This window comes from Rhinoraja longicauda, chromosome 10, assembly GCF_053455715.1.
Source record: "Rhinoraja longicauda isolate Sanriku21f chromosome 10, sRhiLon1.1, whole genome shotgun sequence".
Lineage (NCBI taxonomy): Eukaryota > Metazoa > Chordata > Chondrichthyes > Rajiformes > Arhynchobatidae > Rhinoraja > Rhinoraja longicauda.
Window position 1 is genome coordinate 6,235,125 of NC_135962.1, and position 11,192 is coordinate 6,246,316.

At 44.0% G+C, this 11,192-nt stretch overlaps 1 protein-coding gene across 2 annotated transcripts in view; it reads right to left on the reverse strand.

Annotated features, from left to right (window-relative positions):
* Positions 1-9,263, reverse strand: part of LOC144597168 (uncharacterized) — a 140,131-nt gene extending 130,868 nt beyond the window's left edge. For both annotated transcript variants that reach the window (XM_078406146.1, XM_078406141.1), the window contains exon 1: positions 9,099-9,263. The gene's annotated coding sequence lies outside the window, so the exon portion shown is untranslated. The remainder of the gene's footprint in view (positions 1-9,098) is intronic.
* Positions 9,264-11,192: the final 1,929 nt, after the last annotated feature.

The window sequence follows — 11,192 nt, forward strand, 5'->3', positions numbered from 1 at the left end:
GTTTGTATTATTGTCACAGTAATGGATCCCTTCTATTACTCAACCCAATGCCCAGCAGTTTCATCACTTCAACTCCTATGCACATTTCAATAAAGTAACTACATTGATGAAATCCAATACCTCCTTAGAAAGCAGCGATAAGAACAGACATCACTATGGGTTTAATCACATTCTTCCTTTAGTGTGGTCACCAGAACTGCATACAATACCCCAGATGCAGTCCCATCAACATCTTGTACAGTTGTAACACGACGCTTCAACACTTGTCCCAGTGTACCGACTGACAAAGGCAAGTATGCCATACGCCTTCTTCATCACCTCAGCACTTTCATGGAGTCATGTACCCCTAGGTTTCTATGATCTCTAGGGCTCTGCCACTCACCATACAAGTCTCATGCTGGTCTAACCTCCCAAAGTACATCACCCCACACTGTCTAAGCTAAATTCCATCTGCCAATCCTTTGCCCACTATACCAGTTGATCTAGATCGTATTGTAACCTTAACCTTCCTGACTGTCCACACCACCAATCCTGGCGCTATCTGCAAATACACCAATTATACAACCTACATTCGCACCCAAGTGGTTAATATAAATGACAAACAACATGGGACCTAGCACCAATCCCTGCAACACATCACCGGTGTATCGGTCTACTGGTATATGCCCCCAATTGTAAAAACATCCCTCTATTACCACCATCTGACTCACACCACATGATATCAAAAAATGGCCAAGTCAACTGAATACCCCAAATGCTGAGCCCCAACAAAACACAGATGTGTTTTAACAAAACTTAAGTACTTAAATAATATCAAGAGTATAAGAAAATAAGTTCAGGAGTCAGCTACCAGTATGGCTCCCAATATGACTATTGCAGACCACAAATTTACTTTCATGCCAGTTCCCCCAAATCCTAATTCTCAACGATTTGAATATTTATCTGAAATGGCAGTTTCTATACCTTCTCAAAGTCCAACTTCGATAGCCATTACTGCTTGGGGATGTGGTGGAGATATAGCTTATGCACACACAGCACTCTGAGATAGCAAAAACGAATCTTCCAAACGCTGTTTCTTAATTAATTGGTCTTTACTAAAGTAGCACAAATCAAAAGAATAATTCATAGTTTATAGTTCTTATCAACTGTTTCCTCTTCAAACAACACAGTCGTTACCGTGTGGTCGTTACCGTGTGGTCGTTACCGCGTGGTCATTACCGCGTGGTCATTACCGCGTGGTCATTACAGCGTGGTAGTTACCGTGTGGTCATTACCATGTGATCGTTACCATGTGGTCGTTACCGCGTGGTCATTACAGCGTGGTAGTTACCGTGTGGTCATTACCATGTGGTCGTTACAGCGTGGTCATTACAGCGTGGTAGTTATCGTGTGGTCATTACCGCGTGGTCGTTACAGCGTGGTCATTACAGCATGGTAGTTATCGTGTGGTCATTACCGCGAGGTCGTTACCGTGTGGTCGTTACCGTGTGGTTATTACCGTGTGGTCATTACAGCGTGGTAGTTACCGTGTGATCGTTACCGTGTGGCCGTTACCGTGTGGTCGTTACCGTGTGGTCGTTACCTCGTGGTAAACAACTGTTTTCTCTCCATCCTCTGAGACTAAACTGACCCCCAATCTCTGTGGCTACACTAGCCTCCTCAGATGTAGACACTCAGATATGTATCAAATCTCACCTTCCAAAGTACAGACAAATAGAAACTAAAACATGGCCATAATATAATAACAGTAACTAATTTAAGTGTAAATGGCTCCTACATTATCTATTAACACCTTAAATATATCTCAATGAACCTAGAACAGCATTGTTAATTTTAACTAACCCCATCTGCATGCACAAGATCTATTTACCTCCATTCCCAGTCTGTTCTGTGCCTGTCTAGTTTAAGATTTAGGTGTATTATTGTCACGTGTACCGAGGTACAGTGAAAAGCTTTGTTTTGCATGCTATCCAATCAGATCAGATATACCATACATAAATGCAATCCAGTCAAACTCAAATACAATAGACGGAGCAAATGCAAAGATACAGAGTGCAGGATAGAGTTCTCAGCATTGTAGCACATGAATTCCATTCACAATGCCTCTTAAACGTTACTATCGTATCTGCTTCCACTACCTACTCTGGCAGTGCATTCCAGCCACCTACCACTGCCAGTGTAAAAACAAACACCCCGCAGACCTCCTTCACCTCCCCCCCCCCCCCCCCCCTTAAGGCTATACCCTCTAGTATTTGACATTTTCACCCTGGGAAATAGGTTCTGACTATCCACCCTATCGATGCCTCTCATAATTTTATATATTTCTCTCAGTCACCACCAGCCTCCGTCCTTCCAGGGAAAACAGGTTTGTCCAAACTCTCTTTATAGCTAATACCCTCTAATCTAGGCAACATCCTGGTGAACCGTTCTGCCTCCTCCCCAAAACCTCCACATGCTCTCACACTTGTCCAGATTAAACTCCATCTGCCATTTCTCTGCCCATATTTCTGACGGACCTATATCATTTGATGACCTTCCTCACTATCTACAACGGCACAATTTCCATTCCATATGTCAGAGAACTCTGCATTGATTCTTGCAAAACATCAAAAGCACAGACCTCCATCCAGCCAAAATAACTGCCCAGGCTCTTTTCCCGGAATCAAGGGATATGGGGAGAAAGCAGGAACGGGGTACTGATTTAGGATGATCAGCCATGATCATATTGAATGGCGGTGCCGGCTTGAAGGGCAGAATGGCCTACTCCTGCACCTATTTTCTATGTTTCTATAACGAATTCTGCCCTCTCCAAGCCTCTAGTGCTTAGGGAATCCTGGTCAACATTGAGGAAATTAAAAGTCACCCACAACAACTATCCTGCTGTTTTTAGATCTTTCCATTGTCTGCCAACATATCTATTCCTGTATCTCTTGCTGGCTATAGGGAGGCCTGCAGTACATCTGCCCCTCCCCTACAGTATAACCATCAGGGTGATTGCGTCCTTCTTATTCATCTTTGACCTATTCATTCAGGTTATCTTTATCAAGGTGTACAGTCCCTTCACATCTCCATCCCACATCAGGATGGACTGAGGGCCCTCTGTTTCTACCATGAGCAACCTCTCTTCCATCAACATATTCATTCAGCTGGCTGAACTTGTTCTCAAATTGAAAATGTCACCTTCAACTCCATATCACATTCTCCAGAGCACATATAGGTATGGCCAGTTGTATGGGCCCCAAGCTATTCTCATCGTTTTGTATTTCTGTCCTACCCTGGGATCAGTCTATCAGCTTTTTTTTCCAGTACTGTATTGGTGTTGCTTCGTGGACTCCTGCAGAACTTGACAATTTCATTACTTTTACTAACATGTGCACCCTCACCCTCAGCTTCACATGGTCAATCTCCAACTCTTCTCTTCCTTTTCTGGATCTCTGTCTTCATCTCAGGAGAAAGAGTAACATCGATTATAGGCCTACAAACACCCACTGCTATCGTAACTACCCTTCATTCCACCTATCTCCTGTAAGAACTCTGTTCCTTCTCCTGCTTCCTCTATCTCCATTGTATCTGCTCAGATGATGAGGCTTTCCACACAAGCACCCCTGAAATGTCTTCCTGAATCAAGGCTTCCCTTCTCCTCTTGCCAACTAAGCTTTCACTTCTCATCTCATCTATTTCCCACAACATTCCTCTCACCCAATCTCTTCCAGTACAGATTAAGAATAGAGTTCCTGTGATCCCCGCATTCTACCCCAGAGAGCCTCTGCATCCAACCGATCAATCTGCACAACTTACTCTACCTGCAGAGATTTCTCCACCAGACACATCTGCCGCTCCCCTTTTAGCATCTCACAGGGATGGTTCCCTTCACAACTTCCTGGCTTATTCTTCATTTCTGACCAATCATACTTATACCACTTTCCCTTGCAATCGCAGGCTATGCAATACATCCTTACAGAATTTGAAGAATCAGCCTTGACCCAGTGTACTGATGAAGAACTTCTTCCGCATTTCCAACTACAACCAGGGCCTCATCCCAATCTGATTTTGCAGTTTACTCACTTTAATTGAAAATGAAAAAAATGACATCTCTCATTTTAGATTACCTGTACTAAGATTGCATATGGCTAGAACTTGAATACTTTTCTGAATAAACTATATGAAGAACAGATGGAGCATCTTAACATGAATTCCTGAAACTATTGAAATTTACTGTAGAAGTGGTGGATTTCCAACCCATTGTACACATGCCAGCCAAACCAATACTATTTAACAAGCCCAGTGCCCAGCATTTTGCTTATAATGCTGTAGATTATTGTACATCAGGTGCTTGCCCAGTACTAACACCTGGAACATGCACACTGCCTGAATACAATTACTTTCCCAATAATATTTTTGTACAATTGACTTTCTGGTCCAAATATGTACCCCACAAATAACAATCTTTGATCAGGAGAGCTTATGAGAAATTAAACTAAACCTCCAGAACATTTTATTTTTAAAAAGACTGATCAATATCTAAGGCACCAGGGGCTACAGTCACTGTTTTTGAGCACTCATTATTCTAACATACATTCATCTTCAACGTCTGTCCTCAAAGACGACTAATCTATCAAATCAATTATTCGGATTTTTACAATTTAACATAAGATACCATGACTTTTTAAACAATCACACTATGCATATATATCTCATTCAAATAATATAATTACCAGCTTTTTTAGGCAATATATAAACTATTTTGAAACAATTATAGATTCACTATATTTAAGAATGGTGTTTGGATGGTGATAAAGGACAATCAGTTCAGAATTTGACCATAAAACCTGCATCATAGATGAGCAATGTTGAACAAATTAACAATTTTCATACATTATACTAAAGAGTATCAAATTAGAATCTGTACTTTGACCTTTATTTCCAACTTGACCCAAGGATTAGATACAATTTGGTTTACTGAAGCAAGAGAGGAAAATGCTACATATTTATCAACATAATATCAAAGGCAAATCCTGAAAAACTTGACTCAGTGCGTATCAAAATATTGCTAAACTCTTCACAGTCAAATACCATACCCCGTTTCTCTTCTGTACTTGCCAAAAGTCTCAGCTAGCAGACAATCCTGTGTTATTGTCAAAATTGGCTTGATAACATTAATAACCACATTATGTGTGCTGCACAATTTTAATCACAAGGAAATACACTCAGCTTTTTAAGTGACTTATTCACTCTCCAGGGAGCAATAGCACAGATGCACCATGTTGGTGTATAGAAGATTGCTGACAAGAAAGGAATTTTGCAAATTAAATCATGACTTCCTGATGAGCACAGTTCTACCTCTCCTCACTGTCATTTCATTACATCTGACCAAATTTGGATTGGCTTGTAACTTTTCACATTCATCTTCAGTAATCCCACCACAGATAAACAAAAATGTGGTATTCCGCATTTCACTGAAATGATATATTGTCTTCAGTAGGAAATAATTTAAAGATCTCAGATTTCTGATAACATCAACATCATAAGCCTCAAGAGGAATGCAGGGCAACAACATAAAATAAAGCAAAGCGACCCAGAGCTTAAGAATTCCAATAATTTATACAAATAATTCTTGTGAAACTGGACTAGCAGAACATCGGCATACTAAAACGAGCTAAAAATTAATCTTAAACACCATGTGCTTTACAGTCAAAACCTAATTGTTTATAACCTCATAGGTATCAAATGGCTGAAGATGAACCAAATAATTTGTTAAGTCACTGATATTAGTGCTGAATAATAGAATCACAGAAAAGTTACCATACAGAAGATTGGCATTCGACCATCGCATCCATGCTAGTCAGAGAAGTACACCCCAACCTAACCGCATCTTCCAGCACTGAGTCCATAGCCCTACAGGTTATGTTCATCAAACCCATTTTCATGTACTGCGAAAATATGACGAGGTTTCTGTTTCCAGATATCCACCACCTATGAGTTGGAAAAAAAATCCCTCGTAGGCCTGTTGATCCTTCTACTAATTACTTTAAATCTTTGCCCCTGGTTTTTGAACTGACTGCCAGGAGAAACAGCAACTTCCTATTTACTCTTCCTAGGCCCCTCAGTCAGATCTCTTCAAACAGCCTCTCCTTAACCTTACAGTAGTTTCTATAATTTTATGAACATCTTAATTATTCCTCTTATTTTTGGTCTAAACTATTAATGTTCACCATAAAAAGCATAGTACTGAATACTGAGTAGGAAGGAACTGCAGATGCTGTTTACACTGAAGATAGACACAAAATGCTGGATTAACTCAGCGGAACAGGCAGCATCTCTGGATAGTAGGAATGGGTGACGTTTCGGGTCGAAACCAACTCAGTCCGAAGAAGAGTATCGACCTGAAACATCACCCATTCCTGCTATCCAGAGGTGCTACCTATCCCGCTGAGTTACTCCAGCATTTTGTGTCTATCTCGTACTGAATACTGAATTCAGTAAAATAATTCATCTTCCAGTCAACAATTCCCAGTCACAAAACTACCCCTCGACTATCACCCTTAAAACAAACAGTCTGAAGAACGATCCTGCCCCAAAATGTCACCTATCCAATTCCACCAGAGATGCTGCCTGATCTGCTGAAATCCTCCAGCATCGTGTATGCTTTTTAGTTAATCAGTTCCTTGTGTCTCCTCAACCATCACTATTTGCTTCTGGCCACCGGGACAATTTTGGATCCAACTTGCCAATCTCGCTTGAATCCCACTCCCTTTCACTTTTTTGATCCTTCTGATATACTGGACTTTGACCAACACCATGCGAAAATCCTTGGTGCATCATCATTCAGGAGTGAGGAGTTCTTTGAGTTAACAGGAGGGTCAATTAGGTATGACCTTCCCTGAACAAATCCATGCTGACTGTTCCACAGGATACATGATGGTGACTTGGACCCAGGCGAGGGGCATTGGACATGGGCTGCAGTAACAGGGGCGGGATTGCTGCCGTCAGTCCGGTTCCATCTGGAGACCTACTAACCAACCCATCTACACTTTTGTCCAATTCGTACTTGAATTGAAATACCAATGTTTGGAAAAACTTTGGTTGTTTTCTCTGGAGTGTGGGTGGTTGGAGGGAGGCCTGATAGAAAATTATGAGAGGCATGGATAGGATAGAATAGACAGTAAGAACCGTTTTCCGAGGATGAAATGTCAAAGACATTGTGCTGCACTGTTCTATGCTCTATCACAAAAAAACATTAAGTCCTAGCACAGATCCCTGCAGAATACCACTGGTCAGACCTCCAGCCAGAATAACACCATTCCATCACTACCCTCTGCCTTCTATCCAGTTGACTGGATTTCAGCATCTTCAGTCTCTTATGTTTTTTCATGTTTGAAGATTAAGTTGTAGCATTTTATTAAATCTTATCTGACCAATAGAGACTGCGCCTCCCCCCCTCCTCCTGGACTTGCACTTATTTTTGCTCTCACCTCCACCAACGTTTTCCTCTAGCTTCACAATTCACAACTCTTCAATCCTTTCATCTCACACCTTCTTTCATCTCTGGCCTTGGTCCAACATCTGCCTATCAAAAGCCCTCCCTCACCTGTATCAACCTATTACCTGGAAGGTAGACACAAAATGCTGGAGTAACTCAGCGGGACAGGCAGCATCTCAGGAGAGAAGGAATGGGTGACGTTTTGAGTCGAGACCTTTCTTCAGACTGATCAACCCATTACCTGCCAGGCTCTGTCCTGCACCCCCCCCCCCCCCGCCCCCTGCAAACCCACACCTATCCAAGCTCTCCAGAGATGCTGCCTGACCTGCTGAGTTACTCCAGCACTTGGTGTCCTTCGCCAGAGATGCTGCCTGACTTAATGAGTTATGTGGCTTTTTTTTGTTGTAAACTAGCATCTGCAGTTCCTTGTGTCTACACATGATGAGGGAATAGTTTACATGGGAATACAGGGAAATGGGATTGCTCTCTGCACCTGTATAGACTTGGTTAGATGAACATCGTGCATTGTTTGTGAACGTGAATGCCTATGGTGGGGAATGGGATGGATCCAGAGATGTGATACCATTAGATTTTGGAAAAGATCCAGCATAAGAGGTAACTAAACGAAGAGCAAGTGGGAATTGTAGATTCTACACCAGTGCGGATGGAAAAGTTGGTTGGCAGATAAAAAACAGAATATGAACAGGTTCTTACTTCAGCAGGCTATTACTGGTGGTATACAATGTGGATCAATGCCTAGTCCTTAACTTGGGGTTTCACTACATGCTTTGGTTTTACTATGGTTGAGGCTGTACTTGGAGTATAGTGTTCCATTTTGGTCACCCTGCCATGGGAAAAACACAATTAAACTGGAAAGAGTGCAGAGAGGATTTACAAGGCTTTTGCCAGAACTTGAGAGCCTGAGCTATAGGGAGCATGGGCAGTATAAGTGATCTTATAAAATCATGGGGGAATAGATAGGGTGAATGCACCATCTTTTTTTTCCCAGGATAGGGAATCGTGAACTATAGGGCCTCAGTTTAAGGTGGGAGGGGGAAGATTTAACAGGAAACGGAGGAACAACGTTTTCAATTGCGGGCTGTGGATATAAGCAAGAAGCAACCTGAGAAAGTATTTGATGATGGTACGATAACAACATTTAAAATTTATCTGGACAAGCGCATGTCTAGGAAGGTATTTATTCACAAAATGCTGGAGTAACTCAGCAGGTTAGCAGAGAAGGAATGGGCGACGTTTCGGGTCGAGGCCTTTCTTCAGACTGATGGTCTGGGAAGGGTTCTTTATGCACTTTGAGACCAGTACAACATAGGAATGGGTCCTTCGGCTCATAATGTTTCTACTGACCATGATGATAATTTAAACTGCACATGGTCTGAATCCCTCAATTCCCTGCCTAAACGACTCTTGGAACATTGTCAACGTACCAACGGACATAAGCCAGGAAGGTGTGGGGGCTAGCAGACACTTGATGGGCTGAAGGGCTTCGTCCCATGGGACAGTATCGGTGCGGATGGCCAGTGTGCTTGGAGGGGGTGGAGGAGGAGGCATAACTCCCCAGCCGATGATGAGACCCGGCGGGTGGGCAGGCAGTACATACCCGGCGTGTCCGTCACCTCCGCCGCTCAGTTCACACCTCGGCGCGGTCCGGGCTGGGCGGCTGCCTGGGTCCCCTCACCCGCTCCTTGACCTTGCCTTCATGTCCCGACGGCCCCGCGCTCTCGCCGTCCGTTGTGCGGCCTCTCTCGCGTCGCCGTCGTCGTCGCCGCCGCTACCGCCGCCACCACCACCACGTGGTGCCCTCCCACCCCCGGCCCAATCACAGGCCGCGCCTCACTCTAACCGCCGATTGGCCACAAGGCAAGCCAATGGAACGGCAGCCCCCTCCTATTGGTCCCCAGCGTCCGTCTACGGTTGATATGATTGGACAAAGCCTCGGGAAGGGGGGTTGAGCGGCGCCTCCTCATGAATATTAATTAGAATATTCATGAGATTAACTTGATATTAATGAGGGGTCGGCGGTTGGTGGGCGGCGGCACGAAGCGTGAGGCGCGGGACAGCGCCCACTCCCCCCTTCCCCCTTCCCCGGCCCCTCCACCCATCCCCCCCCACCCCCCCCTCCCCCGGCGCTCGGAGGTCAACCAGAGGACGACGCTCGCTGCCGCCCAGGAACAGCAGCCCTGGGATGAAGGAGGGAGGGAGGGAGACCCTCACAACCTCCCTGCTGCGGGAAAGGGAGTCTACAACTCACTATCACCCGGCCCACAGCCAACAATGGACCCTTGTTTAGTTTAGTGTATTACCGTCACGTGTACCGAGGTACAGTGAAAAGCTTTTTGTTGCGTGCCAACCAGTCAGAGGACAATACGTGATTCCAATCAAGCCATTTACTGTGTAGAGGTTATAAGGTCATAAGGAATAGGAGCAGAATTAGGCCATTTGACCCATCAAGACCACTCCGCCATTCAATCATGGCTGATCTATCTCCCTCCTAACCCCATTCTCCTGCCTTCTCCCCATAACCCCTGACACCCGTACTAATCAATAATCTATCACTCTCTTCCTTAAAAATATCCACTGGCTTTGCCTCCACAGCCTTCTGTGGCAAAGAATTCCACAGATTCACCACCCTCTGACTAAAGAAATTGCTCCTCACATCCTTCCTAAAAGAACGTGCAAATGTTTGGTACACTCACCATGGGGGGGCACGGTGGCGCAGCGGCTGAGTTGCTGCCTTACAGCGCCAGAGACCTAGGTTCGATCCTGACTATGGGTGCAGTCTGCATGAAGTTTGTCTGTTCTCCCCATGACCGCGTGGGTTTTCTCTTGAGATCATAGGTTTCCTCCCACACTCCAAAGACGTACAGGTTTTTTCAGGTTAATTGGCTTGGTATAATTGTAATAGTGTCCCTAGTGTGTGTAGGATATTGTTAATGTGCGGGGATCGCTGGTCGGCGCGGACTCGGTGGGTCGAAGGGCCGTTTGCGCTGTACCTCTAAACTAAACTAAACACTGGTATCATTCATGGTAATACTTCTATTATAAATCCAATTCTCTTCTGTTTTGGTTGTCAGATGGCATGAGAGTTGCAAAACCAGGTTCTGTTCGCATCTGCTTTTGCTGCATCTGCTGCATCTGCTTTTGAATGAAATGTTACAAAGCAAAGGAGTACTCCCATACTGGAGTCTGGAAACCTGCATTGCACTAGCCAAACATGAGGCAATGTTCAGACCCTCACTTTCCTTAAAGCTAGAGGGCCAATATTTCACAATACTGGTTCAGTGATGGTGAAGGGATATATTTCCAAGTCAGGATGTTGTGCATGAAGTATGGAGAGGAGCCTGCTGCTAGTGGTGTTCCCATGAACCCACCGCTGCTTATTCCATCCTCTCATTGCCATTTAGTGGAAGCTGAGCATCAGGATTGCTGCTTTTGATTTTATCTTCTCATACTAATGGCAATTTATTGCAGATCAAGGTACTGCAATGAAAAGATTTTGCATTTCTTAGTAATCTCTTGGCATCTGGTTATGATGATTAAGATTGAACTAAGATGGAACGGGAACTACCAACGTGCACACTCAGATACCCTCATACGGAGTTTCAACTAAGACATTCTTGCCATAGAGGGAGTACAGAGAAGGTTCACCAGATTGAATCCTGGGATGGCAGGACTTTTATATGAAGTAAAACTG